Source organism: Anopheles marshallii, chromosome 3 (assembly GCF_943734725.1).
Source record: "Anopheles marshallii chromosome 3, idAnoMarsDA_429_01, whole genome shotgun sequence".
In the NCBI taxonomy this organism is placed as follows: domain Eukaryota; kingdom Metazoa; phylum Arthropoda; class Insecta; order Diptera; family Culicidae; genus Anopheles; species Anopheles marshallii.
In genome coordinates, this window is record NC_071327.1 from 39,228,384 (window position 1) to 39,244,767 (window position 16,384).

Consider the following 16,384-nt stretch of genomic DNA (forward strand, 5'->3'; position numbering starts at 1 on the left):
CAAATTTTTTATATTAGAAAATTCTCCTTCTTTCGAAGTGTCATCAAAAGTTTTCTTAAAATTCGGCCAACGTTTTGGATTGGCGTCGAACCTCGGCAACTGCATTAGCGCTTGCCTTTTTAGCATTATTTCAATGTGTGATGATTCCGATTTAACACTAACAAGGTTTGACATGACCTTTGATAGTTCCTCTGTTTGTTCCCTCGAGTGCTGTTGCTGACCTATTAGCAATCTTTCTAATAGCGATTCAAATTTTTCGCCACCTTGTGCTTGACTGCTTTTGAGACGATTAATCTCATAAGCTATTTTTTGACACTTATGACAAATCCAACACTCACTGGCACTTGGTTTACGTGTTAACTTCACGCAATCAAGGTGAAAACATCTATCACACTCTGAACATTCTAACATGCTCTCTTCCGATGTGTCTACTTTATCACACATTCGGCAATTGCCGTTCGGATTTACAACAAATTTGTAAGGCATTTAGAGTAAGCTAATTATGCCTGAGCTCTAAGTTAGCTGTCGTTAGTAATGACTACTTACTTGTCCTTCAAATTCTGATGAATTTGAATTACCTGTTACCCAACCTTGGTGTTGTTTGTTTGATACGGCTAATTCTACCTTGGTAGAATTTTTCGTGAACTCCTACGCTGTCAATTTGCGGATTGGCTGGTCCACCTTTGGCTACTTGATCCTGGATACCGCTGGTTTTACGATATTGTTAATCTACACGTCACAGTCTCGACCACCACTCTGATGCTTGTCTGCTGTTCCTAGATGCTGGATTTGTTGGCCTTGAGTACCAAATCCTTCTGATCGTGGTCGCTTCGCCGATATAGGATTAATCTGACACACAGATTTATATTTAGCCTTTTTTTTATCTTTGATCACTTTGGATACACTGAATATTTAGCAAAATCAGCCGTCGTCACGGTTATATGCTACTGACCAATCGGTGCTCTATGACACGACCGTGTGTTTCCTGGAACTTCCGTTTCCTGTGACACTTTACCGAGTAATTGTTCGCTACAATATTTATCACTGTGCACGTTACTGCGGGTTTTCACTTGCTGCTCTTAAGAGGCGACAGCACGCCTGTAAATTCGTTCGAGCGAGGTTACAACCACGCGCGATACAAATATGTAACCTCCTCTCTGGAGCCACCATTGTTAGTTATGTGACCTATAGTGCGAAGGTACTTCGGTCGCGTACGTTTATCGCGAAAACGGATCCCTTTCTCGAGACTCAAAAGATTGTAACTTTCGAGGGTTACTTCAGAGAAGACCAAAACGCAGTGCGTCTCGGGCAAACATCTGTTCGCGAACCCTTGTTGGTTACAATCAATTTTCAACCAAGACTAAACGCTTTAGACAGGCGGAGGTTTCTTTCAACGAATTACTTCGGAGAAGACCAAGTGCAACTTGCATCGGGCAAACATCCGTTCTTGAATCGCCTTTCGATGCTCATATGTTTATTTAGGCAAACGATAACGATCCCTTCACTTATTTTGTGCCTCGGCATCGGATAGGAATCTGTGGAATACAATTATTCATATATAAATTTTAAATCATTTTTGTCAATCCTATTTCCCTGTTTGGTGGTAATTGTCGTTCTGTTGACTCGTTGAATGTCAACCTTTTATAAAGTTTTGCTAGTTGAACTCGATGCAACGTTTTCTTAAAAGTCTTTGATTTGGTTGTTATAACTCGTTCTTTTTTATTCTTGATGTAAGAACAAATGTCTTTTAACAAATGTTTCCTCTTTATGTTATCCCTAAAGTTAATCAATACGCCGTGATGGATAGATTTTTAAAAAACATAGTTTTATTTTGTCGTTTCTCACGTTGTTTTGATGGATTCAGATCGTTAGAACCGAACTCCTGCTAGTACAAGAACTAGGGGTAAAATCGTCTTGTGCTATGTTCCCTATTCTTATATACTGATTAGAAGTGGGAATCGCGCTTGGGAAGAATGTGTGGTCTTCGAACGAAGTGTTGGCTTCCGTATAGTCAGGTTGCAAGAGTGAATTTCCGTAGGGGATCTGCGTTGAACGATGACGGGTGTCGTGTTGTATGGGACTGGCTTCAGACGAGCGAATGAGAGTCAAGTGCTGAAGAATTTACTCGTTTCCGTAGGGTGAGGCGCGATCATGTGCGGTAGAAATAAGCTGAAATATCGTTGTGCTAACTGTTGTGTTAACTCCTCCCCTCTTGATTACTTTGTCCTCAAAGTTTGTGCATCGCGTGAAAATTCAATGGTATTTGCTTAGGCAGTTTTTTGATCGTATGACTTCCCGTATCTGATATTTGAAGTTCTATTGTTTGTTTACGACATTTAAGAAACACGTAGAATATACCAATGCCAATAACAATTGCGATTGTTGTTGTTCCTATTGATCCGAATAAATGCAATTTAAATTTCGGCGACTCATTTTGTAGATTAATGATTTGCAGTATATTGCGGTTTTCTAATGTAATGTTGTTCAAGAACTCGGTAGGTGGATTATCTTCAAGGCTGGTCTCGTTGATGATCAATCCCAATGTTGAGTGATAAGGTCTTCTAGGGATGATGACTTCTGTATCGGAGAACATTTCGTCATTAATGTTCACACTGCATTTCTCGAACTGTATTAGAAATGAACCATTTAAAGATTGCTTCGAATTGCTGCAATTTGATGTGATTTCAGCCCATGCACTATTGATCAAAATATTTTCATCCTTTATCCGTTTGATCAATTTAGCTGAATATACTTTTTCATATTGGCATTCGCAATTTTCTCCTTGTATTAGTTGGTATATACATTGCGTAGGATGTTGAACATTGCTTCCTTCACATAAGTAATAAATACCTTCTTCTTGGCATGGTTCAATGACTTCGTATACATGTGTTTCGTTTCTTATAATGAAGTTCTGTTTTAACATTATCCGTTTCGCATCTGCTACTATTGGTTCAATTAAATCATACTCGTAGATTTGTGATAATATTCTTGGGAATTTTAGCATGTACAGAACATATAATCCACTGGGTGGATTTATTCACGAAGACGTGATTTTGTAAAATGAAATAAACGCGGACGCGACTGCTCTCGTTCGTTGTAAGATTGTAAGTCTCTTTATTTCTACAATGTATGTTCTTATATATTAACAAACTGAACTGTGTTAGTTCCTATTCTACACGTCGTGAGTGTGTGTTAGTGTCAAGAGTGTGGGAGGTAAGAATCCTAGGTTAATATTGTTTTAGGATTTTGGAACCGTCGTCCGATTTAGCCGTTTAGTTAATTGCACCAAATGTATAGGCGCGTCTTGCCTGTCGACCCGTCTCATCTTCACCGGTTCGCAAAACGTCGCCAGACCTAACAGTTTTTTAAGGATTTGAGATGCAGTTTTATTGCATTTACCAGTATTTTTCGGCGTGCGGGCGCAGGCCGTTTATGTTATCGCTTTGTTCGTACCGCGAAGGATGCAGTTTTATTGGTGTTGCTGTGGGAACAAACCGGATACGAGATCCGCCGTTAGTAGGATCGACCACGCGAAGATTGGTCTACCTTGAAACTCTCGCGCAAGTCTCGTTTGACCTTTCAGATCAACTCGGATCGGACGTTAGGCATTTCCCTGGTTTTCCAGGGCGTGTTTCTAACGGTGGACCTTTGCTTTCACTGGAACGTCTACGGAAGTGAAGGCGCTCGAAATTAGTCGGGTTGGACACTACTGTCCTTTTCTTCTGAATAAAACCAGAACAAGTATCTAAATGTGGACCTCCGTTCAACTCGATTGCCAACCCAATGACTTGAAGATACCAGGTTAAGGATTGAAGTACAAGTGAAGTTTATTAACAATTTTTCGTGCTTATATACTAACAGAGTGTCTTAAGGTTTGTGGGTGGAAATGAGATAAAAGATCGAAGTGAGATAGAACAATTTTTTCCCACATTTTACATCGTCAGGGAGGCTGTACCTTTCTAAAACTTATTCTGTAATGTTAGAGCCATGTGTTTTGTTTATCTTGTCAAAGGCCATATGTTTTAATAAGTTTTATCACCCGTCCGTTCGGCGTATTCCGTTTACCCTGTCAAGTGCATTACATCTTCTGCATTTATAGGCTGTTGCATTTTAGGCCACTTAGGAGGTTCTGTATTGTTTATTCCTTACTTGCATTTACATGCCTTATGCCCTTGCTTTGGGTGCTGGATGTTAACGGTTTGTTAATGCGTTCGCTATTAGATGTGGCTTCGTCGAATTATGTTTGTTTAGGATCTTTCCATTCCCGATGCGCGCGCATATGCCATTTGCTGTAAACTATGTTGATAGTTGTAAAATAATAATCTAAGCGGATAGGCGTAGTTGGTTTAGGACCACAACGTTCCTGTCCTTGCGACAATCGTATTCCCTATTGCGGTTATCTTTACTTTATGATTACCTGTCCCGGGTATTGACATGCTCGCTCATGGTTTCTATTCGCGTTCGTTACATTCCAACCCTGGTAAAACTAAAAGTTTTACCAATTTAACGCGATAATAATTAATCCCTTTAATCAATTTCGTTCTCAATTAATCGTTACTTATAATTATGCAATTGTTATGTCGCTGATAACTTGAAGAACGCCTGGTGCTTGTAGAATTTCTATGATTCGACGGTATTGCACTGATTCTGAAGATTTACCATTTCTTGACGTAGATCAGGATAATGAGTGGTTTTGGTGATTGGAAGACGATTCGAAGATGCTTCAGTGTCTTGATAATCAATTGTTGGAGCCGTTGCCGGTGTGACGTGTGTATGCTGACCCCTCTTCATGTGGTTGCGATGCGACAGCAAGTTCGTCAGTGAGTCCCAGAATGAAGCCAAAAGCTGCCATCCGATGCCGTAGATATCGTACAGGATTCTGCCATGTATTATGGTGTCTATGATGAATTTCAGAGCTCTGGTTAACATGTAGATTCCGATCGCCGTGGATGTGACGTTGCCCAGCCAGGTTGACCATGATAGCAGTTTTGACCAATACTTGTGAAAGGCGTTATGAATGATGCTTTCGGAGACTAATGCCTCGAAAGAGAAGCCTTGTAGATTGGGATGCTGGCCGGATATCATCTTGTGCACAACTGATGAAGCAATTCGTTTGTTGCTCTGTTCGTACACCATATCCTTCATTCGTTGTAGATTCTCGTAATCATACACGCCGCTTTCCATTAGACTTGGCAAGGGAGTGTATGACCAGCTTGTCACGACATCCGTTGATATCTCATGCGGTGGTGTAGTTTCTCGTAGTCTTTGATCCGTGGTATACCATCTTCCACCGATATTGAATTTTGCTGGCAGTAGAGAAGTGCAATCTATTTGGGTACCTCGTAGTGGCAACATTCTGGTGACTGGTGCCATAAACATCGACCGGTTGTTGTACTGTACCGGTATCTCTTGATAACAGTCGTCCTTCCTCTCGTAGGTGACGAAAACTGGCTTGCATTCAAGGATGTACAGTACTTCGGCGGCAACTACTGCTGTATGCCCTGGTCGCTTTATTAAATTAGAGACGAATTCGTTAGGATTGAGACGAGCTAACGTTAATTTCGTTTCCATCAGCGCCTTATCGACCTTGCATATCTCCGTCATCACTGTGGTATATACGTCGTTGAGTTTCTTTCCTAGGTAGCTTTCCACCAATGTTATTTTGGAGTTAAAGTAGGTACAGAGATCCAGGTTTCTCCCATTTACCGCCTTGCGTTTAAATGGCGATTGATAACCGTTTAATTCAAGGATGAAGATTCTTGGGTGATCAGTGTCATAGCTATCGAACCCGCAGATCTGCTTTACATCACGCGCTCTTATCGAAAACATCTGTTCGTGAGTGATCAAGGTATACACGGCGTTTATGCGGTCGCCTTTGTTGCTGTTAAACGTTTTGTTGACCGTGCCTTCGTAGATGATCTCAAAGTCGGTCCTCTCACACAGCCTTTGATGATCTACCTCCCATGTGAGATAGCCGTATTCCGTATCCAAACACCAACCAACACTGTACGGGCACACGATGCCACTTCGAAGCGTCACTTGATCTTCCTCGATGTCCGCTGTAGTCACGTAGTCATACATGCTTATCTCGTACTCGTAATATACCAGCGCCTTTGTCCACGTGCAAGATGGTGTCGTATAGACACCTCCGTCGCACGATGAGCCCTTGACGCTGCCGAGGATTAATGCTTGCCCCCTGGTGGTGTGATTGCGACGTAATTCCCTAATCTTATAATTATGAGAGAGTGAAATTTCACCTACCACTTGAGCATGCCTACATTCATCCGGAGTAAATTCCTTTACTATATACGCGAATTCCCTTTCATATTCAGAGGTATGAGACCAAGCCCCGCAGTGTTTGATCGAGCGTTTAATTATTACCTTGCATTGACGAACATGTGTTAATATTTTCGGACTGCGTTGTAATACCTGAATTTTCGTCTCTATTGTAGTTATATTTTCTGTTTGAGGCATGCAAGAAGCTACTTTCATCAACGAATAGCTAGTTATGTTGATATTATCATTTGCGCAGTCGTAAGCGATTAATCCATTGATTGTTTTTCCAAAGGCTTGTGCTGCGAATAGAAGAAGCATTATTAGTAAAGCGTTCCATGTATTTGATAATATCTTTGTTTTGTGAGTACGTTTTATTTGTACGTTTTTATTTACTTGTGTTACCGCAGTAACATTCCTTTTGCTTGCCTGAAGTCTCCTTGAGGACCATGTACAAGGTGTTATCTTGCTTAGTTTTGCTTTCTTTCTTGGGTTTTCATCAACATCCCTCTCGATGTGATCTTCTTTGCTTTTGCTGTAACCTTCTTGGATAATGCCCAGAAAGTTAGTTTCTACGTCCTTTTTGTCAACCGATTCCTCATTCGTTTGATCCCCATTACCTTTCTTGGTCGGCAATTCTTCGCTTTCATTAGCCTTTTGTTTGTCATAAACATCCAACACCGCTATGTTGGTAACTGGCCGGCAGTATGTGCCTTGCGAAGTTTTTATCTTGGCCGACCTTATTTGACCATCTTTTCCTTGATGGACTTCGATTACACGGCCCTTTAACCATGATCGCAATTTATCAGTGCAATCGGTTATGATGACAATATCATCTATTTTGATAGGTTCCGTTTGTTGGTTCCATTTTGGACGTTGAGCAATTAACGGAAGATATTGCTTTTTCCATTTATTCCAAAACACCTTTGCATAGTGTAATGGCAAACGCCAATGTTTTCGTTCCAGATGGTGCGTTTGAAATTCTGTTGGGACAGAATCATTACCCGCTCTCCCTATGAGAATGTGGAACGGCGTTAATGCTTCATCATCTTCGTGATTTAGCGGTATGTGCGTTAGCGGTCGCGAATTCAGGATAAATTCCGCATGTATTAACGCTGCCCTTAGCGTTTCAACTGTAGGCGGTCGATGTTGCCTGCAGTGTATCATTTCCTTTAGATTGGATTTTATTATGCGAATCAATCTTTCCCATGAACCGCCGAAGTGCGGTGCTACCGGTGGGTTGAAGTGCCAAGCGATATTTAGCTTCATTGCTTCTCCGCTGGTCATTACGGAGTTAATTTGTTTTAGCAATTGTTTTAACGCATTGTTTTCTCCAACGAAGTTAGTACCATTGTCACTATAAACCTGTGATACAGCTCCTCTTCTTCCTTGAAAGTTCATAAAACAAATCAGGAAGGAGTCTGTGTCCAATCCTTCAGCCAGCTCTATATGGCTTGCACGCGTTGTCATACATGTAAATATAACACCCCAACGTTTTTCAATCGAGCGTTTAACTGCTACGTCAAATGGACCGAAATAATCAATACCCGTATGTGTAAACGGATAAACATATGCGTCCGTCCGACAGGTAGGGAGCGGTGCCATTATTGGCTGTACTGGTTTAGCTCTAGCGTTCTTGCAGTACTGGCATCCCGCTTTTACATATCGGAAAGTTGTGTTTAACCCGATTATGAAATAATTTTGTTGTAAAGTCGATAAGACTATTTTATCGGATTGGTGGTTATATTTTTCATGATACCACTGTATGATCAAATGCGTGATATGATGGTGTTTCGGTAATATAACTGGTATCCTTGCCGGTTTAGGTAACTGTTCCTCATATTCCAATCTACTGCGGAATCGCATTACCCCATGTTCATCCAACATGGGTGTGAGCCTTGATAGAGGTCCAATCATTGTTAGCTCTTTGTTTTGTGTGAGATCATCGATCTCATCAGGGTATGCATCCCATTGAGCCTTGCGATATAGGATATTTTCGGCTCTTATACGATCTTCAATCGTATATTGTTTACTGAACTTCTTGCGTTTCTTGATCTTCATCATTATACATACGCGGATTATCAACTTCCACCAGTTTGAGAATTTATTTTCTTGTATATAATTTTCTTCCTCTTGATGGAGATTTACGAAGTTTGCTTCTTCGTTGGTTTCCGCGATGCTTGCTTTGGGCCAATTTTGTTCGGGTGCCTTAAGAAATTCTGGACCTGTTAACCAGATTAATTGTCTTGTTATCTTTTTCGTCGCCTCATCTGCTGGGTTTTGACCCGTTGGAACCCACCTCCATTGATCTACAGTGCGCTCACTCATTGCGCTACTCTGGCTTTAGCTACAAGAATTTGAACATGCGGTTTTCCGCTTACTCCTTTACTTCTTGCATAAATTACAGCCGAGAACGCCTTATCTGTAGTTCTTGCATTAGCATTTTTCCTTGAACTGTAATGTGTGATATCAGACCAAGCGGATCGAATGTGCTCATGATGAACGACAATACTTCCCTTTTGGTAGGTGGTCTCAATCTATTGAAAACTTCCTTTGGAAGAGCCGATAATTTGGATCGAAATCCTAATTTATCCTTGGCTGTGTTCCAGTAGACCCCTAAAATCTTGGGAGATCCTCCGTCTTGTTGGTCTAGCAATTTTATGGCTTCCGGGTCTATTCTATCGTTTGGAATGGATGCAATCAGTTCCTTGTTATTGGAGCAGAATTTGGTGATGAAGAATCCACCTTCGTCATGTGCTAGGATTACTTGTTTCACGGTCGAGCGAATTGAAACTGTCGTCATAATCATCGACATAGTGCTTATTTATTATCGGTTCTAATGCTTTTGGATACTTATCCATTAATCGTTCAGCATTAGCGTTTTTTGCTGCTTGAGCGCATGTTGACCCGAATGTCATTACTTACATGACATACATGTCCGGGTATCTATTTTGGCAATCTCGCCAAATAAATCGCTGAGCATTCTGATCCTCCTTTCGGATTTTTACCTGATGGAACATTTCCTTAATGTCGCCACAGATTGCATATTTTCCTTCACGAAACCTTACAAGAATTCCAAATAATGATGTTGTACTATCAGGTCCTGACAGTAATGCGCAATTGAGTGATTGACCTCTTACCTTAGCCGCTGCATCAAAAATTAACCGTGGTTTTGGCGGTTCCTTATTTTTGTTGATTACAACAAAGTGAAGCAGATAATACAATGGAGATGCTTCTTTATTATCTCCCATGGTTCTAGTTTTCTGGCATAACCTTTTTCTACGTAACTCTTAAAGGTTGCCATAGCCCATTCCTTTAAGGCTGGTTCCCGATTCAGTTTGTTTTTCAAACTTTTCAGTCTTGACATCGCATTGTCAAGACTCCATGGAAATTCGTGGTTATCCTTTTTCCACAATAACCCAACTTCATAGCGTCCATCCTTAAACCTTAAGGTATTTTTGTGTTAGCGGCCAAACCCAGGCCAGGCCACGCGAAGGAGAGGCCTTCCGAGGCCTTAGTTTAACCGCAAAACAGGATAGTTGAGTTTCTGCCCAAAGAGGGGTTACTGTCGCCAATTGTTCATTAAACTTCCCGCTAGTGTTCTCGGTACGTAGGAACCTATGCCGCGAAAGTGGAACAATCCGATAACAGCAACTTTTCGGGTGGGTCAGAAGACTCGGGTGAGATTCAAACAAAGCCTTAGGAGAGATCAAGAAAATTCAACTGAAAGTCGAGACCCTACGGTACGCCTACGCATTATGGTGGTATTGGTTAGTTCGGTCGCGTTGGTCTTATCGTCTTTCCTTTATCCTAAATAAACACATGGCTGGTGGTCTGTTTCGGTTCCTCGTCCTAAACATTGAAAGCAGCTCATTGCGCTGCACATGCGTTCCTTACCCAAGCTGTTTATTGCACTTGAGTCGGTTGTTTTAGCTTCCCTTAGACCTCTTTCGCATTATTTATTTACCAATGCTTATCGTTGGTATCGTAAACACAGACCTTTCCAAATTTTCTCAGTTTATTTTGGTCTGGCTCAACGATCCCACGCGATAAGTTACAATTTTTAAACAAATATTCAAATCTAACGTTGCGACCGCAACATTCTCCTCCTCGTAATTGATGCCTATTAATTACGCCTAATTTTAGGTTTGAATTTGGGTTTGTTTAATCCGTTTTCTTTTTCAATATTGTAATCTGGGTACAGACGCTCGTTGTTTTGCATGCAACTTAACTCTATTTCGTTAGTTAGTTTTTCTTCTTCTGCTTTGATGATGTCTTCATGTACCGTTTCGTCCTTCATTGCCGACTTTCTCCAGTTACTGCGGTGAGATAGAAGGTTGGTGAGAGAATCCCAGAATGAAGCTAACAGCTGCCACCCGAGACCATAGATGTCGTATAGTATTTTCCCATGGATCACCGTGTCAATTAGAAATTTTACTATTCTACCCATCAGGTAGATTCCGATCGCAGTTGACGTCACGTTGCCCAACCAGGTTGACCATATGATCAATTTGGACCAATATCTGTTGAAGGCGTTGTCGATTATATTTTCTGTAACTAGCGCGTCAAATGAATATCCTTGCAGATTAGTATGTTGCCCAGATATAATTTTATGCATTACTGATGATGCGACCTTTCTGTCGCCCTGCTCATAAACCATGCTTTTCATCTTCTCCAAACTATCAGCATCGTATACTCCGCTTTTCATTAAGCTTGGTAGCGGTGTGTATGACCAACTCGTCAGTACGTCTGTAGTTAATTGCTTTGGGGCTGTTGTTTCTCGTAATCTTTGATCGGTTGTGTACCATCGTCCACCAATCATAAATTTCGCTGGTAGTAAAGGAGTGCAATCAATTTCGGTACCTCTTAATTGCAGGATTCTTGTTACTGGTGCCATGAACATCGAGCGATTGTTATATTTTACTGGAATTTCTTGATAACAATCCGTCTAGCTTTCGTATGTTACAAATACTGGCTTGCATTCGAGGATATACAGGACTTCCGCGGCTACAATTGCTGTGTAGCCTGAACTCTTCACTATGTTCGAGACGAATTCGCTCGGACTTACTCTTGCCAATGTGAGCTTTGTTTCCAGTAGTGCTTTGTCGAACTTGCACATTTCTGTCATTACATTCGTGTATACTTCGTTCAACTTTTGGCCAAGATAATTTTCCACCAGTGTTATTTTGGAGTTGAAGTATGTGAACAGATCTAGGTTTCTACCGATGTTTGCTTTTCGACTGAATGGGGATCTATAGCCGTTTGCTTCTAGCACGAAGATTCTTGGATGATCTGTCAAGTATCCGTCAAATCCACATATTTGCGTTCTATCGCGTGCTCTAATTGAAAACATATTAGTTTCCGAAAGCAAAGTGTATACTGCATTTGATCTGGTTCCTAGCTGATCGTTGTCAACGGTTTTGTTGACATTTCCTTCGTAAATAGTCTCAAATTCTGTTTCCACGCATAGTTGCTTCATATCCACCTCCCACGTCATGTAACCGAATTCCACGTCAAGACACCATCCAGTTGTGTATGTGCAAATAATACCATTTCTTAGATTAATTTGGTTATTTTCAATATTTGCTATTGCAGTATAGTCATACATACTTATTTCATATTCATAATAGACTAATGCGTCTTCCCAGGTGTAGCTTGATGTGGTATATACTCCTCCTTTGCAGGAGGTTCCTTTAAGACTTCCTATAACTAACAATTCGCCTCTTGTAGTACTATTCTTTCTTAATTCCATAACTTTGTGGTTATCCGATAATCTGATGATTCCGGTCGTTTGAGCCTGTTGGCATTCCTCAAGCTTAAATTCCCTGACGATGTACGCGTAACCTTGTTCATAATCGGAGGTATGTGAAAATGCTCCGCAGTGTCGTATCGATCGTTTTATGATAACCTTACATTGATATACATGGACACTTGTTTTAGGACTTCTTTGCAATACTTGAATCTTTGTTTCAGTGGTCGTTAAATTTCTTGCTTGTGGGACACACGATGCTACGTCCATTAAAGAGTAGCTAGTAATGTTTATATCATTATTTGCACAATCGTATGCAATTAATCCCCTCATTTCTGATCCAAGTATTGTGGCAGTAAAGAACATTAGAATAAGCATTGCAATAGTTTGCAAATGAAAACTCATTGCCTTTTGTCTTTTTGCTTGAACCTTTTCAGCAGTTGTTTCCAATGATCTTTTTATTTGTTTTTTATGTAGTAAATGTTCTTTTGGCTCAACGTTTATAGCTGCTATTTTTACCGCAGGACGTTTCAAAATTGAACCCTTTGTTTTTACTACTACTGATCGAACTTGCCCATCTGGAGCCGTATTAGTTTGAATGATTTTCCCTTTTAACCATTTACCCGGAGCTGTATTGTCGTCTGTCAATACTACGATATCTCCTACCTTCAGAGGTTCTGTTTTGCTAGTCCATTTATTTCTTTTTATTAGAGTTGGCAAATACTCCTTCTTCCATCGATCCCAAAATGTTTTTGAATGGTGCTGAATTCGCACGTAATCTTTTCTAACCAATTGATTTGTTAAGATTGGGTTCGGGGGTATATTTTCTGCTGACCTACCAATTATAAAGTGAAATGGTGTTAATACTTCGTCTTCATCTGTAGACAAAGGTATATCCGTGAGAGGTCTTGAATTAAGCATATATTCTATTTGAATCAGCGTCGCTCTCAATACTTCAGCAGAAGGCTTTCTATGCTTCCATTCTTCTGCCATAAATCTTAACGCTCTTTTTATTACTTGTATTAGTCTTTCCCATACTCCCCCAAAATGTGGCGCTGAGGGAGGGTTAAAATGCCAATCAATTTGGTATTTTGTAGCAGCTTCTTTCCCCATTTTCTGGTCGATTTCTTGCACCAGATTTTTCAATTCTTTTTCTGCTCCCACAAAATTCGTACCGTTATCGCTATACAGGTGGGCTATTTTTCCTCTTCTATGCTGGAAATTCTTAAGACACACAAGAAAACTGTCTGTGTCTAATTTTTCCGCTAATTCGATGTGTACTGCTCTAGTAGACATGTACGTAAATATTGTACCCCATCGTTTTTCTACGGACCTTTTAACTGCTATTTCTAAAGGACCAAAGTAATCCACTCCAGTGTGCAGAAATGGAGGGTTGTACGGTTGTGCTCGAAATATTGGCAAAGGGGCCATAAGTGGTGATGTTGGTGCCGCTGAACGTAAAAAAAAATTTTTGACAGCAACTTTTTACATTCTTCAATACTAGTTTTAATTTTACAATCCAAAATGTTTGTCTTATGGCTGCGATAACGACATTATCTGCCTGATGCAGATATTTCTCATGATAATGACGCACGATAAGTTTCGTGATTCTTGTCTTTTGGGGAAGTAGTATGGGCTTACGAGCGCTCTTCGTAATGGTAGTTATATTTTCGAGGCGTCCACACGACCTCATAACCCCATCTTTATCTAAATATGGCATAAAACACCTAATATTGCTCTTGTCTGATACGGTTTGTCCGTTTGTTAGAGCTTTCATTTCTTCGGGAAATCCTTCCCATTGAGCCTTTTTAAGAAAATGAATCCTCGCAATCTGGGTGTCTTTGTTGGTTATAGTTTTTGTAAAAGATCCTTTATCTTTTATATAATCCACAAACTTTTTTAAGTATGTCGCATGGGCTAATAATCTTTCCCAGGTTGAGTAATTTTCTTCGGGTAGTATTATTGTTCTTTCGCTATGTAAACCCATCACGCGGATTTCTTCTGTTGTATTTTGTTTATTGTATTTCACGGGCCAGCCTTCATTTGCTTCTAAAAATGACGGGCCGTTGAACCAGAGCTGCATATCATTTGATGGCTTAGTGGCCAAATCCGCAGGGTTTTCCTTCGACGGAACATATCTCCATTGACTCATACTGCTAGATTCCAAAATTGCGCTCACTCTGTGAGCTACAAACTGATGGTATTTTCTGTGCTCACTATTGATCCATGCTAGCACGGTTTGTGAGTCACTCCAATAAGTTACTTCGCCTACTGGCAGGCGGAGTTCTCTTTTGACAGTTTCCGTCAACCTTACTCCCAATATAGCTGCTTGCAGTTCTAATCGCGGAATAGACATGGCTTTGATCGGTGCCACTCTTGACTTTGCTGCGATTAATCTTACAATGTATAACGTATCTGCTTTACTTCTAGCATAGGCACATGCAGCGAAAGCATCTTGGAATGCATCTACGAATGTATGTAGTTCGATAGATTTTGGCTTCATTGCTACTATAGGCCTGATAATAGCCAAATCACTTGCGGAGGAAACCAATTTTCTCCAGTCTAACCATTTGCTTATTAAGTGATCTGGTAGCTGCTGATCCCAGGAAGCGCTGGATACATGCGCAGCCTGCATTAGGATTTTTCCTAATTAATCCAGATTTAAATGACTTATTAAACCCAGAGGATAAAAAATACTCATAACTGAGCTTAATAATTGTCTTTTAGTTAATTTCATACTTTCCGAATACTCGGGTAGGCATACTTTATATCCGAACGTATCGGTTAATGTATTCCATTGAACTCCTAATATTTTCTCCACACTAGAATCTTTTTCTTCTATTGGCACTATTGTGGTCTGCTTACTTACACGATCACCGGAAATTGAGTCTAACAATTGTTTTTTGTTTGATGTGAAATTCCGGATGTGAAAACCTCCTTTTTCGTGTACCTTTATTACTTGGCATGTTGTCGACACAGCTTCTTCAAGCGTAAAAAATCTGTCCAGATAATCATCAACGTAGTGTTGATTTAATATGGGTTTCAGTGCCAGAGGGTAGTCACTTTTATACTTTTCAGCGTTTCGATTTTTTACGATTTGCGCACAAGCTGGTGAACATGTAGCACCGAATGTCATTACTTGCATAACGTAGGTATTTGGTTCTCTCTGACTATCACTGTTTTTCCACAATATTCTTTGCGCATCCTGATCTTTTTGGCGAATTTTCACTTGGTGAAACATTTTCTTAATATCACCAGTTACAAATATACTTCCTTCACGGAAACGCACTAACACGCCGAATAAAGAGGCCATCTCGTCCGGACCTTTTAGGAGTTGAGAGTTCAAAGAGATACCTTGAACCTTAGCCACTGCGTCAAAAACTAAACGCGGTTTTGGTTTAGGTTTGTTTCGGTTCACCACGATGAAGTGCGGGAGGTAAAATGTTTTCGGAGATTTTTTCTCCGCTTCTTGTTTGGATAGCTTTCGCAGATATCCCTTCTCGACATACTCTGTAAATGTATTTCTTATCCACTCTTTCAGAGAAGGATCTTTTTTCAAGTGTTTTTCTTGTGATTCTAGGCGACGAAAGGCGTGGTTACAGCTATCGGGAAAACATATGTTTTCTGTTTTCCATAGGAGTCCTACTTCATATCTCCCATTCTCTTCTTTGAGCGTTATCGATTATTTCTTTCGATCGCTCTTCTTCTTGGGACAAAATTGTCTTTGATGCTTTAACACCGAAGTCCTCAGTGGAAAAATATTCTTTTATCATATCGTTCATTAACTCTTCGTGTTTGTGGATCATAATATGATTCAATTCATCATAGTTATTCATAAAGTCCACTCCGAAAATAATCCAACCTAATTTTGTTTTAATAGCAACGGGTTCTTCTGGTTTACCCATTACTTTCTTCTGGGGCATTAAAAGCTGGTTATTGTTCAGACCAATAAGAATGGTCGGTCTGGCATTTTTATACGGTTGGGTCGGTATGTGTCTTAAATGGGGATATATCATTGATATTTCTTCGACATTTATGGTTTGTTCTGGCAACTTTAGATTCTTTACTGTTCTAATTTCTTTCAGACAATGTTTCCTGGTGTCAGTTCCTTGTATAAGGCAACTTACACGTCTGCTATCGTTTTCTTGTACCGATAGATTTTGAGTCCACTTCATCGTAAGTGGATCATTTTCGCCAACCAAATTCAGTTTATTGGCTATTTCTTCTTCAATTAATGTGAGCGAAGATCCGGTATCTAGAAATGCAAATGTTTTTTCTACTTTGGTGCCATTGATCAATTTTACCGGTACGATTTGATAATATATCTTGCGGTTAGCTTGATGATAGTTAACCGTTTCTATT